Below are 16,945 nucleotides of genomic sequence, written 5' to 3'. Positions count from 1 at the left end.
CTGTGCAATCTATTTTTGAGTAGATATAAACCACCACCATTTTCCATTTTTTTTTCACACACACACAATGTACTTATGTATTTCATCACTGAGATTGCAGTATTTCTGCAAGATTATAGTAATGCAGACTGGCAGTAATTGTACGTATCATAAAATGTCATAAAATAAACTGTGTAATCAGTGCACAATATGTGAAGTGTAGCATCACGTATGGGTTGGTTATATGGTTACCACCCAGCATTGTAAATGGTTTTTTGGCTTACAGAAAGCCATTAGGCATGTTACTCAATGTAAAGCCACCTGAAAAGGAAGGAGTAATAAAAACTGACAGGAAAGATGTGAGAAATAGGGAGAGAGAAGGACAGAAACAAAAATAATGGAGATAGTGGGCAGTGCTACATCAAGGAGTGGATGGTGGTTGCTGAAAGATGTAAATATTCATGTTCAGTACTGTAGTTTTTATGTAAATAAATGAATGCATAATTACTGTTCCTTACGACTTACTGATTGATATTAAATATGAATAGAACTGCAAAGTGTTTTAGAACAAGGGGACATACACAAGATGAGGAAAGGAAATGTGAAAGAAACACTTTATGGTTTGTAGCGATTATTGTACTGGTCCTTGAGTTAAGAGATGAGAAATGGTAGTGTTAATGGAAAAGTGGATGCCTGAAGCCAACTAGTTAGCCCAGACTACAATGTTTGTGTCAAAAGCATGTCTAAACCATGAGAATTAAGACAGCCACAGAAATGCTTTATTAAAAGTTCAAATTGTTCAAAACTTCCAAAAGGACACAAGAACTTCGAATTTAAGAGGTTGCACTGTATATCGAGTGGATGATCACAGTCACCTACCACCTGCAGGACTAGTAACCAAGGAGACACATGAAAGCAAGCCTCCTGTACCTGTAAAGTGTGTTGCTATAGCACATTGATATGACTAGTAGCCATAACCAAGGAGACTGCCACCTCATGAAGGCAACGTTCTCCATTGTCTGTTAAATTTGTTATAGCATATCAACAAACCTGAGAGATCCCTGTTCCCTTTTGTCTCAGTTGATGGCAGTGTGTAGTGTGATTGGAGGGTTGATACGACTAGTAACCAAGGGGGATGGTATCTAGGGCTGGTGGTGGTACTGTCAAAGCTGAGGGAGTGTGGCCATGTGTGGATTACCACTAGGGTGTGGGAAGGAATTACAACTTGTTCAGTGTTGGTGAGAGGCTGTGTATGTGGTGTTAGAGGTAGACTGTGAAAACTGCTGACATGGTGTGTGCAGTGTGTCGGGGGGAGCATATGGAGATTTCAGGTATGAAAGGATTAGTCTTGCTGTTGAGTGTGTAGAGGATTTTTTTTTTTATTTTTTTTGAGGACATGCTAGGTGCTGGAGGTGGAGCTGGTGTTAGCTGTGTGGCTAGGATAAGGAGTGGCTGGAGGACGTTCAGGGAGTTGTTGCCTCCTGACATTGAGAGGGCTATCCCTCAGTGCTAAGGGATCTTTGTATGTGGCATGTGAGACCTGGGCAGTGAAGGATGAGGATGTTCATAGGCTTAAACATACAGTAATGACAATGATTAGATTTGTTTGTAGTGCATCCTTGAATGACAGGCCTTGGGAAGGGTGTTAGGACTGCAGTTGAAGAGTTGAGAAGAAGAATGGGACTTGAATGTATTGATGTAGTGATGAGGAGGGATAGGTTGAGATGGTATGGACATGTGGAGAGGATGGAGGGTGAGAGCTGTGATTGTTTAGGGTCGAGTTGTGAGAGGCAGACTAAAAAAAAGACCTGAGATGAAGTCAGAGTGAGACCTCAGGGATACGGGACTGGACAGGGAGACTGCCAGAGATCAAGTGGTATGGAGAGATGCCATTAGGTGACCAAGGCTAACTTATGCAGGCATGTTGAAGCCTTTGTAAGCAATAGGAAAATAAACGAAGTAACCAAGGAGACAGTCATACCTCATAGTTAAGGACCATCAAACAATGCAACCCCTCTCCATTTTTTTTTTAAATCGGTACAACCCCTCTCCATTTTTTTTTAAAATCGGTACAACCCCTCTATCTATCTATTTATTTTTTCAAACAGTGCAACCCCTATCCCCCTTATCATTTTTTTTTTTTTCCATCATAGTGTAACCTCTCCCCCCCCCTTTTTTTTTTTTTTTTTTTTTTTTTTTTTTTTTTTTTTTGGATAAGTGTTTCTGTAAAGCTTAGTCAGGGTGCAGAATTTGCCATTACCAGTTGTATGGTGGGAATACTGTTAGTTTAGGCCATACCTGTGGCTAAACGAGGACATCTGTATATGCACTGTACAGTATTTGTGGATGTGGGAGCATCTCTTGGCCAGTCAGTCAGACCATGTGATTTTTCAGCAGAACTTCACTCGTGTAGATTTTAATATATTGCGGCCCTTCATGATCCCACATCCATTACTTATATATTTATATGTGCTGACCATTCTTTATTCTAATAAATGCATCTTTAATGTAAATGCTTCTTTAATATAAATGTTTCAATATTTTGTGTAGTGGAGTAGAGTTTATCGCCTTTTAAGACTAATGAAAAACAGCTTGATTTTGACAAGGCAGTCTTATAATTTCCAATACAGTATTTGAAAGGTAGTAAAATTAATTGTACTTTTTAAATCTAACGTCAGTTGCTTTGCCAATGAGTGAAATATTGCTGCAGCTTTAAAAAAAATAAATAAATAAACACAACCAAAGAGCTGCAGCTAAAAAAAAAAAAAAATGCATGCTCCTGGTGCAGGCCAAAAATTATTTGAAACATCTCGACATATTGCATCAGTGGCACATAGTGATGCAGCTTGCCAATTTTTATTCCATCTGACTACAACTGTTGCATGTTTATCTCATTTGTACTGCTGTGTCAATGGTCACTGCCCCTCCGAAACGTCTGCTTGCATCCCTCCACCACCCTGGCGGGTGCGTAGCACCTGTCTATCAGCAAACTCTCATCCCTTTTCTGTCCAGCTATCAAATGCAGGAGTTAACCTTCATGTACGCAATAGGTCAACTCTGGAACTGCTTTTCACTCTTCCTACTGCCTATGACCCTCCAGTCTTTTTAATGCTGTGTCCAGGCATCTCAAGATGAACAATCATGAATTTGGCCCTTAACTTAGTTTTTTGTTGGAGGGAACAGTCGTTCAGGTTTTCTAGCATTTGGTTCCCTCTTCCCTGCATAAAATAATGATTTAAATTGTTGTGGGAACAACATTGCCTAAAAATTACCTGCTGTAGTGTTCATCTGTCATGTTGGACTAAAAGACCTGTTGCCTGGGTCTGAATGGCTTGGTAGGCCAGGAATAGCATTACTGATTTTATACATACAGTACTTTATTAGTTGCCTACTTGCACCAGACCATGAGCAATAGATTTAAACTTCAGCCAGTCTTGGTTAAGATGTGTGTCTGTTTATGACCAAGAAATTAACAAGGGTTATATAAACTGTAGCAGCCAGTTCATAAGTAACCTTGTAATTTTTTAGAAGTGCCATTCCAAGGTTTTTTAAGGGAATGAAGTCTTAAAAGGCGAGAAATATTACTTCATATAGTGGCCATATCACTTTTTTTTTTTTTTTTTTTTTTCAAAGATCTGTTATTGGTAGGTAGGTTATGGCAACATTCCATGAGTTTAGTAAGAAATCATATGTCATTTGGTTGTCTATGCTCCATAAATTAGAACTGGGAGACTGAGGGATGGAGTGGAGTGGGAGAGAATTAACTAGGAGTGTATGAGAGTGAGGTAGGAGGGGAGACCAAGGATGTGATGGAGGGCTGGAGTGAGAGACTAAGGGCCAATTCACACTATACGGTTCGTCTTCGTAGGGTTACGGTTCATTTGCTATGTCACTGTTCACACTATATGTCCATGATCTCGTCAGTCTGCGTGCAGCTGTGGCTCCGACAAGAAGCCTCAGAAATTAGTGTAAAGCAGCTTCCTGCAACTTTAATTTTTGCACAACTACTTAGGTGACAATGCCACTGATGTTACAGCCATGAATGTCACGAACAATGCAAGCTCTTTAGTAGACAACTAGACAGGGAGGAAATGCTCCACAAGGTGCATTCCTTGTAAAAGAAATTTAAAAGATTCTTGAAGTCCCACTGGTTCTCTTCCATGGGCATAAAGAGGGTTGAGAGAGAACCTACCAATGGTTATTAACAGGATGTTGGGAGAACCTGTGAATGGTAATGGATAGGGTGTTAAGAGATACCCTATGAATGGTAATGAATAGGATGAAGGATAAAATGCTATTTGTCACACTGTTATAATAAAATAGTGAAATATTTAAATATCTTACCCAATTTTTCCAATCCCTCCTAATAATTTCCATATTTTTTCTTTCACATGGTTATCGTTGTATTTTCTGTTGCCCATGTCATATAGTTCCTTGTAGCCTCTGACCAGTTCTAATAACTTCTCGTCACTCATGACTACTTATAGTACTGTTCACAGCCAAAAGCATTGACAGGCTAAAGTTGTCCTCTGTTGTCTGTAAACACACCGTGACTGATACGTATTGATGTTCACAATGATTGGTGGAGGTATGGAGCGTTTCCATACGTATACGTTTCGTTCATTAGAGATTTCTTCCAAACGTAGGCGATCCGTACGAGTGAAAGCCGCACGAAAGATGAACAATAAACGGAAAATATAGTGTGAACAGCCCCATTGATTTCGATAAAATAATTAACGTACGAAAGCTGTACGGAGACTAACCGTGTAGTGTGAATCGGCCCTAATGTGTGAGGTGGAGGGGGAGGGGAGAGGGAAACTGAGGGATTGAGTAGAGGATGTTGTAAATTGAAATGGGATGGAGAGGGAAACTAACTAGAAGTGTATGTGAGTAAGGTGGATGTGGGGTAAGAGGGAGGGGGAGACTGAGGATGAGATGGAGGGATGAGTGGAGGTATATAGGAGAGGAGGGTGTAAGTTGGGGGTGGAGTATGAGAGTGAGGTGGAGGGATGGAATAGAGGTATGAGAGGGAGGTGTAAGTGGGGGGGATGGAGAGAGAGACTAAGTAGGGGTTTGTGAGAGTGAGGTGGAGGTGGGGAAAGTGGCAGGGGGAGACTGAGGATGAGATGGAGGGATGGAGTGGAGAGGTGCATGAGAGAGGAGGGTGTAGGAAGATTAATTCTGAGAGTGTATGTGAGTGAGGTGGAGACTGAGGATGAGATGGAGGGATGGAGTGGAGAGATATATGAGAGGGGGGCGTAAGTTGGGGGAATGGAGAGTAGGAAACTTCATCAGGAGGGTGTATGTGAGTGAGATGGAGGGAGAGGCAGGGAGTGTAATCTGGGGGGAGGGCAGGTAGATGGCAGTGGACAGGGAGGAGATATGTACCCTCACAGGATCAAGGTGTCTGGCTATAGGTAGATATAGCATGTCCACACTTTCACATTGTTATAGTAATATGGCCATTATATTTTTACAGTTTTATTTGTTTGCTTGAGATTATACTCTGAACTTTAGCTTGGCCTAAAATTTTAAATATTTCCAGCCTGAATTATGAGTTGTAAATTTCTTAAAACAGGATAGTAGGCACAGTGTGAAAAGGATTATGAGTAATAGCACTGCCTTTCTGTGCCTCGAGTTACTCTTATGTGGCACAGCTGGAAAAGACTGAGAAATTGGGCCAAGTTAGTGAAGAGTAAATATTGTTGAGTGGAATGTGATTTTGTTGTTATTTAACATGCATCACAACCAGTCCATGTTGGTATTTTTGAACCTCTTCAGTACTGTTACATCATTTCTCAGTGTATTGTAGCTGTGTCCCAGATGATTTTAATCTTGCTGCTGCCAGACGATTTTACTCAGCTTAGGAAGGGGGTCTGATACTGAAGGGAGGCTATGTCTCCTCCAGTATGAGATCGCACTCCAAGCTGAATAAAATTGTGTGGCATCAGCAGGAATAAAATGTCCTCATACTGAAGGGGTTAATTGGCTCATGTCTTTTGTATACTGTATGTCATGTTGATTAATGGTCCACTGCTTCCGGTTTAACATGCCTTAGCAAACACAACGTTGCGTGGTGCACACCGTGTTTAGCAATGCATGTTAAGTAGCCCTTTTGATCACTCTGTTGTATGCCATGTGTTCTTGTATAGCTCTGCCTGGCATTAGCTGGGCAGAGCAATATAAGACATGGCATCTACACAGTGATTTGAAGGGCACGGTCTTGGAAGCATCTTGGGGTAGGGCGCAGAACCTATCTCGATAAATCGGCCACGAAAATACGGACTGGCAACCCTCCCTTGGGGCTCCCAGTCCTTATTTCTCTGGCCGATTTATCGAGATAGTTTTTTTTTTTCACCTTCTTCACTTAAATGTATCTTAGTGGAAATAAATCCAATGTATTATTACCATGTCTTTATTATATACATATACCTTTTTTGTATAGTACTTATATATGTATAGTACTTATATATGTATAGTACTTATTATATGTATAGTACTTTGAAAAATATCAGAAAGAGAATACCAATAGACATGAATAGTATATGAAGGAGACATCACTTCATACTATTCATGTCTATTGGTATTCTTTTTCTGATATTTTTCAAAGTACTATACATATATAAGTACTATACATATATAAGTAATATACATATATAAGTAATATACATATATAAGTAACTTATATTCAAAATTTAGCACTTAGAAAAAATTATGAACTTAAAAGGACAATATACAAAGACATTAAAGAATAAAAGAAACATATATTAAAAACAAAAAAAACAAGACACATGGAGCAGGACAGAGGAGAGATGACAGGGCAAGAACAGCAGGACATAGAACATGACAGGGAAGGACACAGCACAGATGACAGGGCAAGAACAGCAAGACATGACACAGATGATGGAAGGACAGAACATAGATGATGGAAGGGCACAAGGCAGGTCATAGCAAGGTAAGACAAGCAGGATACAGCAAGAGATGGAAGGGCAGGACACCATAGGCAAGAACAGCAGGACACAGGGTAAGAATAGCAAGGAGGGGAGGACAGGCCAAGGATGGCAGGGTACAGCAAGAGTGCAGATGACAGTGCATGGGTGTAGGGCAGGACAGGGGTGGCAGGGCACAAAGCACGACATAGCACAGATGATGGAAGGGCACAACAGGAGAGGTCATAGCAAGGCAAGACAAGCAGGATACAGCAAGAGATGGAAGGGCAGGACACCATAGGCAAGAACAGCAGGACACGGTAAGAATAGCAAGGAGGGGAGGACAGGCCAAGGATGGCAGGGCACAGCAAGAGTGCAGATGACAGTGCATGGGTGTAGGGCAGGACAGGGGTGGCAAGGCAAGACAGGGCATGGCTGCATATTGCAAGGGTGTAGGGGAGGGCATGGCTGCATACTGCAAGGGTGTAGGGGAGGGCATGGCTGCATACTGCAAGGGTGTAGGGGAGGGCATGGCTGCATACTGCAAGGGTGTAGGGGAGGGCATGGCTGTACAGTGTATTGCATGGGTGTAGGGGAGGGAAGAAAAGTGCAAGGGTGCAGGGGAGGGAAGAAAAGTGCAAGGGTGCAGGGCAGGTCAGTGATGGCAGGACAGGGGTGGAAGAAAAGGACATGGTTGACAGAACAGGGATGGAACGACAGGACAAGGATGACAGGAACAGCAAGGGACACCTGGTAAGGCAAAGCAAGGGTGGGGGTGGTAGGGTGGGTTGCAGGGTGGTAAGGTTAGGAAGAGGAAGAAAGAGGGGAGGAAGGGGAAAGAAGAAAAGAGAGAGAAGGACGAGGAGAAGAGGAGGCCTAATACAATAAGAGGAGGAGAGGAAGCCTAATACAAAAAGGGGAGGAGGAGGAAGAAAAGAAAAGAATGAGGAGGAGGAGGAGGAGGAGGAGGAAGAAAAGAATGAGGAGGAGAAGGAGGAAGGAAGAAAAGAATGAGGAGAAGGAGGAGGAAGGAAGAAAAGAATGAGGAGAAGGAGGAGGAAGGAAGAAAAGAATGAGGAGGAGGAAAGAAGAAAAGAATGAGGAGGAGGAAGAAAAGAGTGAGGAGGAGGAAGGAAGAAAAGAATGAGGAGGAGGAAGGAAGAAAACAATGAGGAGGAGGAAGGAAGAAAACAATGAGGAGGAGGAAGGAAGAAAAGAATGAGGAGGAGGAAGGAAGAAAAGAATGAGGAGGAGGAAGGAAGAAAAGAATGAGGAGGAGGAGGAGGAAGGAAGAAAAGAATGAGGAGGAGGAGGAGGAAGGAAGAAAAGAATGAGGAGGAGGAGGAGGAAGGAAGAAAAGAATGAGGAGGAGGAGGAGGAAGGAAGAAAAGAATGAGGAGGAGGAGGAGGAAGGAAGAAAAGAATGAGGGGGAGGAGGGAGGAGGAGGAAGGAAGAAAAGAATGAGGGGGAGGAGGGAGGAGGAAGGAAGAAAAGAATGAGGAGGAGGAGGGAGGAAGAAGAGGAATGAGAAGAATGAGGAGGGGAAGAGGAAGGAAGAAGAGGAAAAGAACAACAAGGAGGAGAAGAGGAAACCTAATACAATACGGGGAGGAAGAGGAAGGAAGAGAAGAACAACAAGGAGGAGAAGAGGAAGCCTAATACAATACTTAACTATATGAAGTACTAAAACACACAGAGAATAAACACTCAACTTTGTTTTCCTTTGTAATATTAATGCCAGCAAGGGGTATCATTAGTTTATGCTTCAAAAACTGCTTGTGGGTCAAATAATAATAATTTACTGGCAAACCCCTATCAGTAATTCCTCATTTAAGATACTTTCACTAAGCACAGTCTCTCTCTTAATGTCACTCAAAAATACACTTTTCACAAACTTCTTAATTAATCTCAAAGGTGTGCTGTGAAAGATCAATGTTAATTCATCTAAAAATACAATTTTTTTAAATTTAACACAAATAAATCTTGCTAGTTAGTTCTGTCTTGCATATGATCCTTAAATGCTGGAGAAGAAGTTCCTCTTGCTGGAACCCGACCCTAACTTCACGCAATCAGCAATTTACGGGAATATATATCAATTATTAAATGAAGAATTACTTACTGCTGGCATTATACACAAACAAAACTCACAATTTACACATATTCTGTTTTTAACTGTGTGGAAAATGTGCCACTAGATCTCAGATGATGTGTTTATATATACAGTATTTCAAAGCTATGCATATATATACTGAGGTGTACATGATGGGCCTGTAGAAACAGTTCAGTATTTTTATATCATTTGTATCGTACCATTCATGAAGGCTCCAACATGCATTCATTGGCCACAGTCACCTAATGGTGGCTGTCTATGCTGCTCAATCTCTGGCAGCCACCCTATGACCTTGTCTCGTATTTTTTTTCCAGTCTGCCTCACAACCCTACCCCCGAAATTCACACTTCTCACCTTACGCACCCAATTGTTATAAAATTGCGGTGCAGGGCAGACACCTTCAGATGGTGGCACTGATATAACCAGGCCGTGTCCAGTGAAAAGGGCTAGATGCTCACTCACTGACCATTTAAGCACTTGGAATCCTGACTACCTCATATATTTCTCCCTACATAAGTGCTTCAAAATTATCAACTCCAGGACTTTCCTATTCCAGACCAACACCACTACAATACCAGTTGGTGTTCTCAGTGCCAAAAATCCCTCGTGGCTAAACACACAGACACAGGACAACAAGGGGACTCTCAATGCAGAAAAACACGAACACATAAATCACCACCACAACCCAACAAGACCTCCACACAGAGTTATAAGGCTGCCTCCTCCCCCCAACCTCACTATGTACCTCTTCATAATAACTAATCCCATGAAACAGTGAAATTTTTAGTACTGAGACAGGAATGAGTCTCCTTGATTACTAGTTCAACTGACCCTCCAGTCTGGCCCCACTTTGTCAGCGGAACATAAAAGCATTACGGCCATTCAAACCACCAAGGAAGTTGTACTAGACCTATTACTTGACCACTGCCCCAAATCAGAAAGTTACCTAAATCCAAATAAAATGTGCAACCATTTTTATTTTTCCTCCTTTTTTTCTTATTTCCTTTTTTTTCTGTTAATAATTTACCCTGTACATACTGCCTACCTAGCCACTACAGCCATTCAAAGCCTTTAACACTGCACGCCAGCACTAAATTTCACAAGACATAGTCATTATTTTTTTTCTTGCCCCTAACACGGCCCCCATTCAGAAGGAACTGTGCTGTGAAAATACATGGAATTTCACAGTACAGGTCATCGGCTCCGACCACCTGCACTTGTCGCAGTCCGCCGATGGCTGTGGCCGTCAACCTCTTATTTTTTTTTTATTTTTTTTTTAATTCCAGTACTTTATTATTTCAGAGTGTACACAGCTTTTTTTATAAATAAGTATATATATATACAGTACTCTATTTTTATTATTTCACACTGTACCTAGCTACCTATACACACAAGGCCACTACTGACATCCAAAAATCTGCAGCCAAACAGGACCCTTCAAAAACCATCACCAGATACCCACCCTTCACAAACAACCCTACCCAGAGAAACACGAATACACCTACTCTCTCTCACCCTCTCTTTACTCTAACTTTGTCTAAAAATGCCTTGTGCTCTCTCTCTCATGGATCTATCTATCTATCTATTGCCAGACGCCTTAATCCCGTACAGGATGGCCACAAATGTATCACCTCTCTCATGGATGCTGGGTTGTAAGCATAGTATATAAACACTAAAATACGATGCTGGTTATGAAGAAGAGCTATGGAAGGCATGTAATAAAAACTTGCATTACAAAAATTACTTTTAAAAAATCTGTAAGCCAAGAAACTTTACAATGCTGGGTGGTAACCATATAATCAAACCATATGTGCGTCCTATGTGTCAACAAGTGGGTTGGTGAAGGGCTAGTGCCCCTCCCCATAAATAAAAGTCAAATGGCCCCCCCTTACGGGATTATGGCAGCTGGTAGTAGGCAGACAGATAGATAGATATTCTCATCCTATACCCAACACTAAAATTCACAAGGATACATATTTTCTTTCCTACCCCCTTAAAACGGCTCCCATTCCAACAGAACCATACTGTGAAAAACATATGGAATTTCACAGTACAGGTCACCGGCTCCGTCCACCTGCAATACCTGTAGCCGAAGTGCAGATCCACCAGTGGCTGTGGCCGTCATCCACTTTTTTTTTTTTTCTCTTTTCTAAATTTATTTCTACTACTTCAGACGGTACAGAGCAACTACCTAGATATACATGGCCACTACAGCCAAACAGAAGCCTTCAAAAACCATCATGAGACACCCACCCTTCAGACACAACCACATCCAGAAAAACACAACCTATACTCTCTCTCTCTTTTTACTCTAACTTGGTCTAAAAATGCCCTGTGCTCTCTCTCATGGATGCTGTATTGTAAGAATACAGTATATAAGCACTAAAATATGATGCTGGTTTTGAAGAACAGCTATGGAAAGCATGTAATAAGAACTTACAAAGAGTACTTACAACCTATTCTCATCCTATACCCAACACTATTTTTCAGAAGGATACACATTTTTTCCTACCCCCTTAAAACGGCCCCCATTCCAAAGGAACTGTGCTGTGAAAAGCATATGGAATTTCACAGTACAGGTCACTGGCTCCGACCATCTGCAATACCGGTGGCCTAAGTGCAGTCCAGTAGCCCAAGTGCAGTCCACCAAGTGGCAGTGGCCGTCATCCACTTTTTTTTTTCTTTCTTTTTAAACTTTATTTCTACTATTTCAGACGGTACATAGCTACTACTTAGATATACAACAGAAACCTTCAAAAACCACCACCAGACACCCACCCTTCAGACTCAACCATACCCAGAGAAACACAACTCTAACTTGGTCTAAAAATGGCTTATGCTCTCTCATGAATGCTGAGTTGTAAGAATACAGTAAACAGGCATTAAAATATGATGCCTGTCACAATGAAAAGCTATGGAGTGAATGCAGGTCTAATGTTTTGTTTCTGCCAGTGGGACACGTTAAAAATAAAATACCAAAACATGAAAATTTGTGCCAAGTTAGAGTGAAATGAGTATACCCAGACTTCAACACAATCATCATCTTTCTCTACTTCAATGCCAACACAATACACAACTCACACACAATGCACTATGCCCACAGTGTAATGCTTCCTGCCACACCACACCACACTCACATTTACCACAGTGTAAGGCCTCCCCCCCTCACCACAACATACTACTACAAACACTCACCACATGTACCACAGTGTAGGCCTCCTCCCACACACCACACCACACTACTACAACAGACAATCCTTCAACATATACCTTTGGGGCTGCCAGGGTTTCTGTAGTCAGTCAAGTGGGATTACAAGCCAAGATTTACTAATACATAGCAAATATTCTTCAAAACAGCATAATTTTGATATAATAGGTTTATCATCCACTGACAAAGGAATTCAATTTATCATGAGAATTAATTTGCTGGAAGGGAAGGTTATGACGGCCAATACAGGTGATAGGAGGGTCAGAGGCATGTAATGATTTTAGCACTACAACAACAGGGTCTCTCTATCTCTCATGACAGAAATATTTGAGGTGGGAGCAAAGAACAAAGAATAAACAAGCATTAAGGGGGCCAACTATCAGTACCATGCCTAGTGAAGTGGACTAATCATCATCATCATCATCTTCGTACCCAATTATTTTTCAATCATCGTAACCATTTTTTTTTTCTTTTTCAAGCGGTCACTCCTAACCTGTTTATTTATTTTTTTTACACATGGATAAAATGCATAGGGCCCATAAAGCAAAGAGGAAACCCAAGAGAGAGTGAAACTAACTGCAAGCCCAATAAAATGGTTCATACACTCATTCACTAACCATTCAAATCCTAGTATCTTACACACACACAAAACCATGGGGACATCACACATCCTTGCTCTCTCTAATCATACACCACGACAACCCAACCCAACAGACATCAACACCATCACAAACACCCAAACGATACACAGACCAAGAAAACGCAACAATGAAGGAGAAATATCAACAGCATAGCCTAAGAATCAGCATAACGATAGTAATTCTAAAAACGTATCAACCATTGGCTGTCACGTTGGAGACCTTGCAACTTTATATAACATCGTCTGCCATCATCCAATCCTATGTCACTCCATAAGGAGCATAAGAAGCCAGGGCTAGGCATACTGCACAAAATTATCTGCTCAACACATAATACTGCTGATTTCTGAGATGCCCTGGGTTGAAAGACGATGGAGACCTGACAGGCAAATTGGTTCTTGCTCATGCTTAGGAAAATATGGCAAATGACTGTGTGATAGGAAGAGATATATCAAAATAGTTTAGTCTATGGGCACCCTAGGATCTCTCCCTACCTATCTATCAATCTATCTATAGCCTGACGCCCTAATCCATATAGTTATAAAATTTCAAACACCTGAAGATGACATTATTATGGCACATTTCCCACACACCGATAAGAGTATAACATATTCCAATTCAACATATAACTATAGTCAGTTTATTTCCATCTGACAAAACAAGACAACTTTTATCACTTCAGTACTAAATCTATAAAATTCAGTATGCCTTAGTGATGGGGTACGGATGAGTCTCCTTGGTTACTAGTCAAATTAACTCTCCAGTCTGACTACACTTGGCCATAGAGCTAACGGTTATCTCTGTCAGGTGAAACAAACTGACTATTGAATAAATCAACAGAAATAAAGACAGCAAAAAAAAGACACCCACATCAATATATAAAACATAGTCAGCCACAGGAAAAAAAATATAAAAAACAAAAACCGTATTAACGATAAATGTTCGTATATATGCAGGGAAAAATCTTGTTAATCTCTCACCTAAATGAAGGGAATCAACTGCTATGTTTAATGAGGGGAATAAACTCAGAATGATTGTTATTCTTGGATATAAATGAAGGGAAACGACTCAAGTTGCTCATCAACCTCTGACATAAATGGTCGTTAACTAAGGATGCTTGTTAGTTTTAAAATCTCAGTGCTATTTAGGACAATACATTTTTCTTTTTAATGCAGAGAAGCAGAAACTGAAGAGTGCAAGAAATAATACACAAAAGAGAGCCAAATGCAAGATATCTTACATCTGAAATTCCTGCACACATTGCATTTACAAGACTGGAGGTCACAGGCAGAGGGAAATAGAGATTAGGAAAAATAAATTCAAGTTGACCTGTTGCCAATTACAATCAACCAAAGAAGGACAAGAGTACATATTTTTTTCAGCATATTTTTTCCTGTGGCTGACTGTGCAGTACATCACAATGACATGGTAATAATAATAATGCAAATATAACAAGAAAATGGGCATAACAATTGGCGTACAAATACAATAGCCAACATCAACAGTTCAGGAGGGATAATATATACAAAACACCCATTTTTATTGTTGGGTAAACAAGCACTATGGCTTTTTTGCAGAGTCCTTTTATTTGCCACAGTTATTTACGATCTTTTGGGCTGATAATACCTGCTGTTGTGGTGGTCCCTGGCTCATTTTAATTACTAAGAATCAGAGTCAATGCTGGAGAACCTAAATACTGGAATTTAATCAAAGAAAAGAGGCAATAGGAGCTCCAAAATTCTTACAATCAAGATTATCCTCTAATATTCTTCAGACGTGTGTGTGCATCTTTCAGGAGTTTACTCTGGAAAATGACACGCATATATCCTTAGCAAAGTTTCATAGCTCATTTAGCCACATCTCATTCAAGAAGGTAGATGATCAGCACACACAGATAAGCTACAACCAACTGACACTGTTTTACTTAGGCAGCAAATACTGTACTGGCAAAAATGCTGAAATTGATGCTATGTTGGTTCAGAGAAGTGGTTTGATTACAGCACTACTACACAGGCATATCCAAACACCTGCCACTGTCCTACTTAGCCAGGAATACAGGACCACAGCAACAGCAGCCCACAATTTACTAAACCAAAATACAGGGCTGCCCATATATATCTGGTGTTGTCGGCTCAGTCTGCGGGTATGGGGGAAGCACGTATTTTGACAACTTAATTATGCTCCGTTTAACTGGGTATTAAATTACCATCATTCCTTTGTAAATGCTAGTTGAAACATGACTAATATGGTGCTAGTCATGAAGAAGTGATATGGAAAGGATGTTGGGCCACAGTGCTATCTTATTCTGCCAGTGACGTGAGGGAAATGAATCTGCATAAGGACAAAAATCTTGTCTCTTTGTGTCATGTTTGTGTCATACCTTGTGCCATGCTTTTATGTGTCATGTCTGTGTGTGTCGTGTTTCTGCATGTCATGTCTCAGTGGCTCTTCAATTTATATATGGATGGAGCTATAAGAGAGGTAATAGGAAGGAATGTGAATATATTGGTATCTAGTGAGGGAGGGTAAGATGTGGAAACTTCCTGAGCTGTTGCTTGCTGATGATACTGTATTGTGATGAATGTGAACTGCAAGGCTTGGTGCATGAGTCTGAGGATGTAAGAAACAGAATCCTAAAGAGAATATACGTATGGGTAAAGTTATGGTCTTGAGGGAAATCACAGCATACAGAGTGAGACTGGATGGTGAGGAAATAGATAATGAAGGTGCATCCAAGTACTTTAGAGTGATGAGTGAGGATGGAAGGATGTGCTTGAATGGGTACAGCAGGGTAGAAAGGTTGCTGGATCACTGAAAGCTGTGATAAGACGTTGAGAAATGAGGCTTAGATCCTGTTGGAAGGGCACAAGAGTGAGAGCAGTGGAAATGACCTGAGGAATGTGTGGAGTTTTATGGACAGACAGATATACAAATGAGGAAGTGGAAAAGTGCTGTGGTGCTATTAGGAGAAATACTTTGAGATAGTTTGGCCATGTAGAGGATGGGGAATGAGAGAATGACTAGAAGGTATGTGTATGATGTGAAGAGGAGGAGAGACCATGGCAGAGACGGAAGACTGGAGTGGAGAGATACAAGGGAGGGAGGTGTGAATTGGAGAGAGGGCAGTCAAATAGCAGATAACAGAATGACATGGAGTTAATTTGTTTGTGGCCTCCTCTTATGTGATTGAGATGTCTGGCAATAGATAAAAGTCAGTGGAGGGTAAAAATCTCTTCTTACCAAAATGAGTGAACTTTAAGCAATTACTGAAGAAAATGCAAGAGGATATATTAAATTACTTGATAAAAAAATGCAATCAATGGATGCAAACAAGCAATCACTATCAAGTAAGAAAGGGTTATGGGAAACAGAAAATGTTGCAGGGTAGTGATGGTAAAGCCGACTGAGTCTCCACCATATCAATCATCAAATAATCAAAATCAACATAATAATCATCATTCATTATTATTAAAATCATCACTGCAAACGTCATCATCATCATCCCAGCCTCTTCTTCCCACCTAAGGATGGGGTAAGGTATGGTTCAAAATGCAACAACAAAACACATGGGATCAGACATGTTATATATGAACCACCCTGTATTTTTTAGCATCTGTGGCACATAACCAGGACTTAACTGGATCTGTTTGTGATGTACAGGCATGTGCAAAAGTATGCCAACAATACTCTGCCAGCACTAACTTGTATTTCATATTTACCACTCTTCCCCAAATGACTAGAGGGTAACATTCCTTCTGTTGCCTGTTTTCCTGATGCCTGGAACAGACACTTTCATATGGCAATGATCAGATATTGAATGTCAGAAAATAACAGCCTTCAGTTCCTTTACTATCCCCAAACAGGAGAATGGTGGACTAGGAAAGAATAGTAACGTTGATGTGCAGTCCTTACCACATAAAATATTTCAAACAACACCTTCCATTCCTACAGATGGCAGAGAAGTGTCTACATACTTTGCTCATGCTCAGGACAGAATTTATGCAAAACATTTCATAGCCAATGGTTGTGTACGGCTGGCCAGTTGTCTATAACCTTAGTCGCTTTACTCGAATCTGGCGA

Source organism: Coenobita brevimanus, chromosome 54, assembly GCF_032717465.1.
Source record: "Coenobita brevimanus isolate Jiangsu-jjx chromosome 54, ASM3271746v2, whole genome shotgun sequence".
Lineage (NCBI taxonomy): Eukaryota > Metazoa > Arthropoda > Malacostraca > Decapoda > Coenobitidae > Coenobita > Coenobita brevimanus.
Note: the sequence above shows the minus strand (reverse complement) of the source record.